Source organism: Fukomys damarensis, unplaced genomic scaffold (genome assembly GCF_012274545.1).
Source record: "Fukomys damarensis isolate Sample0158 unplaced genomic scaffold, DMR_v1.0_HiC HiC_scaffold_18, whole genome shotgun sequence".
Taxonomy (NCBI): Eukaryota; Metazoa; Chordata; class Mammalia; order Rodentia; family Bathyergidae; genus Fukomys; species Fukomys damarensis.
Genome location: NW_022900930.1, coordinates 23,049,189 through 23,060,212, shown reverse-complemented (window position 1 = coordinate 23,060,212; position 11,024 = coordinate 23,049,189). Strand labels below are relative to the sequence as shown.

The 11,024-nt window shown below is 45.8% G+C and overlaps 1 non-coding gene across 1 annotated transcript; it reads right to left on the bottom strand.

The window, feature by feature from the left end:
• Positions 1–1,823: 1,823 nt before the first annotated feature.
• Positions 1,824–2,009, bottom strand: LOC117286802. Its single transcript, XR_004517911.1, has one exon. It is a non-coding gene; the product is annotated as a U2 spliceosomal RNA (small nuclear RNA).
• Positions 2,010–11,024: the final 9,015 nt, after the last annotated feature.

Here is an 11,024-nt window from a genome sequence, read left to right as displayed (position 1 = left end):
AACTGGGAAGTGCCCTTCTCATTGCTTTGATTGATGTGCTTGTCTTGATTTTTTTCATATCCAGATGCAGACCTCCTGCTGACTTTTCGTGAACTTAACTCTTAATGATTTACTAAATTCTGGTCAATTTCTACCTTCCCTGTCTCTTCAGCCAATGGGAAGCAATGGAAAAAGACTTGACAAAAGGCCCTTTTGAACTCCCCAATAATGAATGAAAGGAGAAGGAAATCTTGTTAGCGTCCCTCCCACAATCTTGTTGAAAGCTACCCCTACCATATGCACATTCATTCTTCTGTCTTGGCCTCCTCCTCGAACCTACCCTCAATAACTTCTACGGTCCCAGGTCGTATTTCAGTGTAGTTTAGTCCTGTCTTAGAAGTGGCTCAAGATAGCAAAACTACTGTTCTCCGGGTAAGAGGGAGATTTAGGGTTCATATTCCAAATGGCTGATGTGAAATTTCAGGGCCTCTTGGATCCTTGGCTTGGGAGCGAGTTCATGAATAACTAAGACTAGAAACATCTTCATTATGCCTGTGCCTTTACAAGCACCTCTGGGAGAAAAGTTACATAGAAAAGTTTGACTCTATGCTATTATAGTTCATAAAACTAAAGTACATTTCAATATGACAATAAAAATACAGCTCTTGGGCTGGGGATCTAGCTCAGCGGTTCAGTGGCCTGCCTTGCAAGCGCAAGGACCCTAGTTCGATCCCCGGTACCAAAAAAAAAAAAAAAAAAAAAAAAAAAAAAAAATAAAAAAAAAAAAAAAAAAAAAAAAAAAAAAAAAAAAAAAAACATATGTATATATATATAGTTCTTGGCCATACATATAGCATTTCCAAAAGCATTGAATATGCCCAAATTCCTGCTTTCAAATTTGGAAATTCCTTCCCCTAATTCCAACTTTCCAGATTTTCAAATAGGAATATTATAATTCAACAGAAGAATTCATATTCAAGTGTATTAACACAGCTGTAAAACCCAAAAGAGATAAGATGGATATAGCACATGTATTTAAATTCAGAGACATGTGGATTTAAAAAGGATTTCCTGTTGTACATTTCATTTTAATTGTAAGTAGAGCCCAGTTTCACCTTTATTTTTCCTTAACCTATATTCTTTTTTATAATCCATGTTTAAAGGAAGCATTTACATCAGGCCATTTTTGCCTAACAAAAAAATAACTAGAGAAATACTGGTTAAATAAAACCTCCCAGTGATAAACTACAGGTCAGTTACCTGAATGCCTGAACAGGACACGACAGACAACTGCACCTGGGGAGCCTGACACTGGACATACACTGCCCTCTTAGGGGGCAGCAAGTCCTCAGCCTGCCTGCCAACTGCTGCTATTCGGGTTAGCACGTACAGAAATGCAAGATCTTCCAGTGTCTTCGAGACATGGCAGACATCCTCTTTTTTATGTGCAATCTCCAAATTTTGAAAATTGTGCAAAAATAAAAGCAAAACACCATACAGGCAAACAAACAAAACACGTACCCAGTCTGGAAATGTTTTGTAGCTTACCAGGTAGCGTGCTTTGCAGTTAAAGTCAGCTATGTGATTTTTTTGTTTTGTTTTGAGTTATTTTAAATGCTACTTAAATTTCGTAGCAAATAGAGAATTCTCATAAAGCACTGAATTTGAAGATACAATGTATGCAAGTTGAAAACATTAATAATTTAAACTAGAGAAATTATCCGGATGAGAAGCCTGATGAAAACCAGTAACAACAGCACACAGACAGCATTAATGATTCTGGCAGTTTATGAATCTGGCTAGGGGATTGGGTAACTCAGTAGTTTCTTGCATAAGGATATTTCATGATGTCATATCAGGCCTATGAAAGGATGGGATTTCAAAAGACAAGGTAGCTTGTAAACAGTATGTATGTAAGACCTGTATTTATTTATTTATTTATTTTTGAGACAAGGTCTCACTGTGTAGTTCAGGCTGGCCTTGAACTCACTATACTACACTTGATCTTAGCCAAAAGGCCAAGAAGTGATTGAACTCACTATGTATCCTAGGCTGGCCTCACAATGATCCTCCTGCTTCAGCCTCCCATGTGTCGGGATTATGGGCATAAGCCATCATCCCTGGCTCTAAGTCCATTTTAGCACTCACAATTATATATTTAAGGAACAGGTTAAGTTTGTTCTGGGTATACTGTTTCAGATTAAAGTAACAGAAACTTCCCTCTCCTTTCCTGTTTCTATGTCTACTTCTTGTGTCCAAACTTTCTTCTGCATCAGTCACTTCTCTCCTCCTCCTGGATCAGTTTCATTATAACTATGATAGGGGCAAATCTTAATTATCCAAGATAATAATTCATGTTTGGTTCTTGTGTTAGTTCATTTTGCATCACTATAATGAAATCCTGGAGGTGGGCTAACTTTATGAAGAAAAGAGATTTATTTAGCTCATGGTTTTGGAGGCTGAAAATCTAGAGTATGGAGCAGGCTATAGCAAGTGCTTTCTTGGTTGTATCCCCTCATAGTAGATGGCCGTGGTACCATGTGTGTGTGATGAAGAGATCGGATCATCAAACAATAAGCCATGGGGACATTCCAGTCTTAAGTCCCTTCTGAGGCCACGCCCCCAATGACCTAATACCTCCCACCAGGCCCCACCTCCTAAAGGTCCCATCAGCTCCTACATTACAGTTTTAGAAGTTCTCTTTTGTAACCCTTTAGTTGCATCGTTATGGTGGCCTCAATGTCCTGAATCTATTCAAACCATTTACCTTTCGTGGTCATTTTGACTTTAAGGAAGAGTCAGAAGTTCATGGTGTCAGATCCAGTAAATAAAGTGGGGGAGGTCTCACATTAATATTTTTATTTGACAGAAATTGCCATAAACATTTTGTACAGAGATAGCCACAAAAAGTTACTCACAAAAGATTTCCAAAACTGTTTCAGAGAGTGTCAAGAGCAATGGGGTAAGTGTATTTGAATGGAGGGGGAGTATTTTGAGGGGATTAATGGCAATGTGTCTTCAATGTAACACATTTTTTCAAACATTTCTGTTCATTGATTGTACCTCCTATCTGGGCCCCAGCCCCATCCCTGCTCTCTCTTCCCCTGCCCTCTCTTCCCAGATGCCTTGGGTTGGGCAACTTTCTTCTCTGAACCCTTCCACCATGCCATGATGTTTCTGCCTCAGAGCCAGTAACCATGGACTTGAACCTCTGAAACCATGAGTATAAGCCTTTCTTCCTCTACATTGTGGTGTCAGGTAGTTTGTCCCAGGAGTCTTATATTGACTAGTGATCTCTAGATGAAATATGTCGGTAATTATGTAAGGAGATTTTATTAGGTAAGCTTACAGGATCGTAGGGGGAGAGTCCACAATGGCCATCCATGCACTAGAGAGCAAAAGGATCCAGTAACTGCTCAGCCCAAGAAGGTGGCAGCTGCAGAACAAGAGAGATTAAGGATTCAGCACCCATCTGCGACCAAAGTCCTGCAAGTTCCCTAGAAAGGCACTAGAATGAGTCTGCATTGGAAGGCTGAAGAAACCAGAGTCTGATGTCCACAGGCAATGGCAATAGCAAAAGACTCATTTGCTCAAGCCAAATGGAGCTTTTCAAATGTGTGCCAACTTCCTCCTTTTTTTCCTTTTATTCTATCCAGGCTACCAGCTTATTGTTTGGTGGCACCCACAGTCGGGATGGGTCTGCCCACTCTGTTTGCTGGCCTACCGGCCACTCAACTCTGGAACCGCTGCAGAGACACACCCAGAACTGTATTGTACTGATCTTCTAGGCGTTTCTTAACCAGTCAAGGTGGCAAATCACAGGTGATGGTCACAACCAACTGATGCAATAGCCTATTAAAGGCAGTGGAAAAGATCCCTCACCCGCAACAGAAATGAGGGTTATTTGTAGCCCCGCACATCAGGGTGTTTGTTTGAGGGGAAGGAGACACTGAGATGAAAAGGATGCGGACAGCCCAGCACACTGGGTGTCCGGTGAAGACAAATGCTTGCAAGCAGACGGGCCTGCAGGTTGGCAAGGGGGGAAAGGAACAGGCAGGCAGATGTGCAGGCTCTGGAGGAGACAGAGCCCTGGGGTTCTGCACAAGAACCTGGCAGCAACAGGAGTTGGGAGGGACAAGAAAGGAGGACGATCAAGGTGGGGCCACTTAGGGCCCAGCCTCTGAGGCCATGGTGCTGACTGTGACGATAGGAAGATAAGTGCGGCTGTGGGGTACGAGCTGAAAACATGGACTGAAACTTGCCAGCATGGGCAGAAGCCGTAAGTGCCGGGGAAGCAGCTCAGCTTGGAAAGTGTGGGTCGCGCCCTTCAATGACACCCACCGGCCCTAGCAGCAGAAGCAGGAGGGATGCTAGCCAGGCAGCTGGGGACCCTGATCAGGTCCTCACCCCTCACCCAGGCCTTCTGCCCCTGCCCTGGGCAGACTCAGGCTGGCTGGACCTGCTGATCAGTCCCCTGCGGCAGCCACCCATCAGCCTGCTCTTTGTGAACTGTCTCCCATCAGCAGAGCCAGAAATTCTGTACCCTTAATGCTTGATCTGCTAATTAAATGCTGCGTGCGTGCGTGCCTGGGTGTGTGTGTGTGTGTGTGAGTGTGTGTGTGTGTGTGTGTGTGTGTGTGTGTGTGTTTTATTTACAAAGCACACAGAGCCTGTTGCAACAACAAGGCTGGCTGGAAGGGACAAGGAGACTCCTGAGGGTTTTCATGTGAGATGAGCCCTCAAAGCTGCAAAGATCACAAAGTTCTAGTGGTAACATGGACTCCTAGAAAGGAGGTGAAGTGCAGTTCTGCACCCCAAGCCTCTACTCCTAGGTCCTTCGAACCCCCTGTGCGCTGGTAGCTGTAGAGCTGGGAGCAAGAGCTGCCCTGTGGGGCTCCACGCAGAACTTCCTCCAGAACAATGTGCCAGGCTATAGGACTCTGGGACCCAGTTTCTAGTAGGCAAGCACACAACCACTAAGCTATAGCCCCAGGCTACTTTATCCTATCATGTCCTGTTCTACCCTACCTTACCTCACCCTATCCTGTTTTTTTTTCTTTTTATTGAGTTTATTGGTACAATCTAGGTATACAGTACAGTTACATTCATCATTGGGATTCTGTACCTTTACATAATAGGTCTTGATTCTCATTTTTTCCCCTTGTGCCTGCCCTCCCTTCACCCCCTCCTCCCCTCCCCATTTACAAACACTTTATTTCCATTTTTTCAGTTTCTCATATTTTTTTCCTCTTCCTTATTACCTTTCCCCCACCCTTCCCACTTTCCCTACACCTTTAGCCCTTTACTTCCTATTTCACATTATTAATTATATCATTAGGATCCTGTGTACTATTACAGTTTTTCACACCAAAGAAACTATTCGGTATTTCGGTTAAAGAAATCTCTGTAAGAACATTAAAAATAGGGAATCGTAAAATAAAACTAAAAAGGAAAGTAAAAGAGAAAAGGCAATGATGTAACATTAAAATAATCCTTAATTCTGGAGATGAAAATGGTCCCTGTTTTGAGACAGAATCTGTCAAAGTTGCTGCAGCCAGACTGGAATCTGTAACCCTCCTGCCTCAGCCTCCCTAGTGGCTGGGAGTCATGGTGCTGGCTATGACTACCCTCTTGACGATTGCAATGAGACAGACACGTGGTAGGTAATAACATTATACTTACAGTTTATTAAGCACACACTCTGGGGCAGGCAGGTGCTAAGCGCTGACGTGGGACACATCTGTTCCTTCGGAAAGGGAGGAGCGTTCTGTCATCTCCTTTTACAGGGGGCAACGTGGAGTGCGGAAGATCGCTGAGGGAACTGGCCCAAAGACAGGGAGCCAGGCCAGCTCTGGTCCTCACTCCCAACCATTCTGGGTGCCAGAGGAAGCACGGAGCCCAGGCTCCCTGGTGATGAGGAGTTTCCCATGCCCCAGGTGCACCTGACACCTTCATCCTACACCGTGAATCGGAAACGCGCATGACACGAAAGTGGGTGCATCGTGTGAGAAACAGAAAACTTTCCTCGCACGATGCAAAGCCCAGAAAACGTCAGGAAAAACCTCGACAGACTTGAACAAATAAAACATTTCAAAATCTGGCTATAAAATGACATAAAACTGAAGACCTCGGAAATAGTCATGATCCTTCCTAGTAAGGAACAGCTACATGTACTAGAATTCCAGAACTCTCAATGACAAAACATATGCAGAGGCATTTCCAAGAAGGAACTAAAATGGAGGATAAGCAAATGAAAATAAGGCTCGACCTCATTAATCTTTTTAAAATGTAAATTAACACAAGGTGGGGGGGTATTTTTCCACTTTACAGTTTGCAACCATGAGCTCCACACAGTAGCTCTATTTTCAAGTCCTCACCTCAGGCTTCACTGCAGTTTTCTTCATTTTTATATGCATGACTGCTCTCTTCAATAGTGAGAAATGGCTCCCATCCTCCCCGTACATATCAGCAATATCCCTCCATGTATCCAAATCCTGTTGCCTCTGCCCCTCTGTTATTGGGCTCTGATACCCTCCCCTGAAAAGCTGCCCCTCACCCCACAGGGGATCTGACACAGGCTCCATCCTCCCCACTGCCCGCCATCCCAGAGTCCTCCTCACTGATGGCCATCCCGCTTGGCCACAGCTTTTAATGTAGACATCGCTTAAGGAGAAATTCACCCAGGGCCGGGGATTTAGCTCAGTGGTCCCGCCACCTGCCTCGGAAGCACAAGGACTCAAGTTTGATCCCCGGTACCAAAATAAAACAGATAAATTCACCCATGGGAAATAACTGGTTCAAAGACCATCAGTCTTTGAATACAAACTGCTTCCTTAGAGGTTTGCACCAATCTAATATAGCATCAGAATCACGTCAGAGCCAGATGCAGTGGTGCACAACCTGTAATCCCAGTGTTTGGCAGGCTGAGGCAGGACGACTGTGAGATTGAGACCAGACGGGGCTACATATTGAGTTCCAGGGCAGCCTGGAAGCCCTATCTCAAAACAAACAAATAAAGCACGTCTGAGTGCCTGTTTGCACAGACATTTGTGGATGCAAATGTGATCTATGTTTTCCGTGCTCCTTCTCTTCTGATTCTTCTCATAAAGGGTGTGCCCAGGAGGAAGACAGGGTCTTTGCAGAGCCCAATCATAGGCCACCTGACTCTTCCACCTCACACTCCTGCACCTAAACAACCTGCCCTACGGCTGGCTTTTATTTTTCTAGTACTGGAGATTGATCTGAGGACCTATAGGTTCCCTTTTTAATTTTTTAAGATTTTGAGACAGAGTCTTGCTAAATCTCTGAGTTGCTAGGCTCGAACTTGTGATCGTCCTGCCTCAGTCTCCCCGAGTGCTGGGATCACAATCGTACACCACCAGGCCCAGCTTACATCTAGGCTTTAATCTGAATAACTGGTGAGCGATGTGCTGCAGCAATTTTAGCCCTGCTTTTTTCATACTGACACAGAGACTTTCAAGAGAGTCTTGCCAAGGGTCTTCATGATGGGGCAGAAAACTGAAGCCAGGCCAGTCAGACCCCGAAGCCATGGCCACCCATCACCTCTGCCTCCTTCCCACCATGTCCTCTCTCATCTGTTTCCTGCACTTTATCCTGCAGACTCCCCTTAATTTCCTGATTATCTACATCTTATCTATCCCTCAGGATCCAGCTGATAATCCCACTAAACTTTCCAAATCACGCCTGCTGAGGCCTTTCTGAGGAAGCTGAATCACAGCCCCAAAACACTGCTCTCAAGGTCACATGGCAAGTTGCTGAAGGAAATAGAATCCCCAAAGCCATTGTCCCTGGCCTCCAATCGGATGCCCAGTGACATCGTGGACTCTTCTGTCCCCCTGAGTGGAAACTCTTCTAAAATAATGTTCACCTTATGCACTGAACTTTATAAATCCTCCCTGGGTGAAGGCCGTGCTTAGCCCTGGGCCTGATGGGGGCAAAAGGGAGTATGTGTGTGTGTGTAAAGGAAATTAATTCAATGTTTGCAAAAGAAAGATTAGATCAGGGAAAAGTACCTAATTGGTGTAAAAAGGCTACCGCGGTTGTTGGCACTGAGCCACTCTCCCTCTGCAGGTCTCAGCCCTTGGTATATTTATGTCCTTTGTCACCTTCATAATTGGAAAGAGTCACTCCGCTGACTCGCTATCATTCTCTCCTTTATAGAATAGCTGCAGGAGGTACAGTGTCACTCAAGGTCATGGGCTCAAAATTGGTCTGGGTCTGGAAAGGGACAGAGTCATTACCCCCGATAGTTGCTTGGCAGCGTTTGGAAGGTAAATTAGTGGCTTTGGTTGAAGACTGGCTGCACAGATGTCCACCTTTGTTGGCACAGTGTCTCACTTCCTCGTCACCAAGCTCAGAGAGAAATGCCTGTACTGGCAGGGCCTCGGGACCGCAAATTTCTATTACTTTGAGAGAAATGGGAAGAACTAGAAAATAAGCTAAAAATCATTCCAATAACAATAATCCACTTAGAAGAATGAAGAGGAGGCAGGAATTGTGCTTCAGGCTTACAACGTCGGCCATGGTGAGCCGGAGGCTCTCAGACACACTGACTCATGAGCTCCAGCATTTCTGATCATTGCCTTCTCTCGCCCCCAAATGGAAGTGTCAGTCTGCTTGAAAGTCCATGAAACTAGGGCATTTGGTCTTTCTACCCGGTTGGAAGGGACAATGAATCAAATTGCTGACAGCCTTTCTTTTCTCTGCAAGCCTGATGATGGTCAAAGGGAAGTAGTTCTAAGGTTGGAGTGGAGAAAGAAAGGCCATAACCTTCTGGGCTCTGCTCTTGTGCTGTCCCTCACAGGTCCCAACCTAAAGAGGAGGAGGCCAAAGAGAGCACAGAGCGTGAGGAAGCGGGAGAGAATGAGGACAGGCGATATATCTAGGGGCTGGTTGGAAACACTGCTCCTTGCAAGAGGTGGTCTCTCTGCGCCTTCCTCTTGAGCTGGAATAGAACATAGTGGATGTGGGACTGGGCCAGTTTCCACCTCAGGATTTGAGAAATCGGTGGCTTCCATGGCCCATGTTGAGTCTCCCTCTGGATACTCAATCTTTAGACTGTGAGAAAGCCCAAGCAGAGCACAGAGAAGTCTAGAGAGACAGGAACCAAGGCCTCTGGCCCTCAGCCTCAGCTAACTCCAATTTTCCAGCCACGCGGTATGCATCTTGGGAGTGGATCTGTCGCGTGCCCCTGAGTTGCGCCTTCCCCACCCTCTGATCCCTATCCACACTGCAGATCTCATGACCTGCTGCTTCAGTACAGCTTCAGGGGGCTTGTTCTGCAGCAATGGGTAACTGGGACACCAGGCAGGCCTTGAGAGGCTCAGAGATGGGTGATGACCACTCCTCGCCCTCCCAGGGAAGTGGGCCCTGCTCAGCCTCTCCTGTCATGAAAACTGGATTCAAGCCACCTTTCTCATACTGTTCCTGACCCTGCCCCCACTGTGCCTGCCTGGATCCTTTCATGTTGGGAATCTACCCAGTACTTGGGATATTGATCATGATTGCTCTAATTTAGTACAAATAAACAGGAATGAGGAACTCTAGTAACCTCGCCTCTCAGGTCAAAGTCCTGCTGTGGTGAGGCCTTTGGGGATCCTTCCTGTGACTAACACAGTGCTGTGTGAGCATGGATCCCATCATGGGACCAAGGAGAGGGTAAGGCAGGGAGAAAACCCAATGGATACGAGTGTCCCACGAGCCAAGAATAGAAGGCGTTCAAGGAGATGGTGACCATCGGTATGGAGTGGGGGCGAGAGAAGCCGTGTAAGAAAAGAAACAAACACATTTTCTAGGTTTACATTTGGGCTGTGAGTTTCAGGGGAGTTAGAAGAACAAAAACTAAATTGGGATGAATGAAACATCAGGGAGAGGGAAAAGGCTGTACTCACAGACAAGTCTATCCCAAAATTTGCTGGAACAGAAGACAGGTGAGAAGCTGGAGGAGAAGGGAGGGCTAGGTCAGAGTTTATTGCTTCTCGGTTAGTCTGGTTTTGAACATGGAGATTTCTGAGTGGCAGAGGCTGACCACTAAGGCCAAGTCCTTGGGGAGGGCTGGGTGGGACTGGGCCTCCGACTGATGGGCAGCAACTGTGGAGATGCTGCAGGAGAGGGGGACTCAGGAAGGAAAGAAATGGAAATTACACTACTAAGCTTTTCTGTACAGGGGTTTGGAGGGGCAGCAAGCTGTAAGGGGCACAGCCTGGTGACTTTCATGACACCGCATTTACCTACTCTTAATTCAGAGGATCTTTTATACCCCAATATAAATAGCATTTCCCAAATAAAAACATGTTTTATAGATATGCTTTTATTCCTTCTTTATATAAGAGAGAAAAAGCACGGACTTAGCTTACCAGCTGCTGGAAGGAAAACTTGGTAAGGAGCTAAGAGGCAAAGAGGGCGCTGGGGAGGAAGGCGACCCTTTGAGGCAGGGTGATTCCAGGTGGGAAGCTGAGCTTAAAGCTCTTCTCTGCTACTTAAGCGCTCTGAAAACCCAGGTTATTTCAGGGCTCAACATACTCTGCAAAATGGGAGTGGCAGTTATGCCTCCTTGAAAGAGACTTTGGGAGGAGGCTGGACCTCCTCTTTTTCCCTCAGAGTTAACTTCCTTCGCGGTGACTCTCAGCAGGCAGCAGCTGAAACTACCGCCTTAGTGCAATTTCGGTTCCTTCAGCGCCACTCAGTGGTCTCATGCCAGAACAACACGCAGCTCAGGGGCCTCTGGCGAGTGAGGCTGAGGGCCTGTGAAACAATCCTTTGTCTTCAGAAGGTTCCTTTCCTGCCAAAGAAAACCACCGTGTGTTACAACTACTAGGAGAGCACTCCTGAGAAACAAAGCCCTGTTTTTTTTAAAGCAACCGTGGAAACTAGACCCTACTTCCTTCCTCCCGGATTAGGGTTAATTGAAGCTGTAGGAATAGGTCATCTTGTTTCGGAGTTGACCTGCTGCCATCCCAACTTGGAGGCTGAGAGAGGAGAAATATTTAAGCTCTCTCCCAGGGAGTTTATCAAAGGTTTTTCTG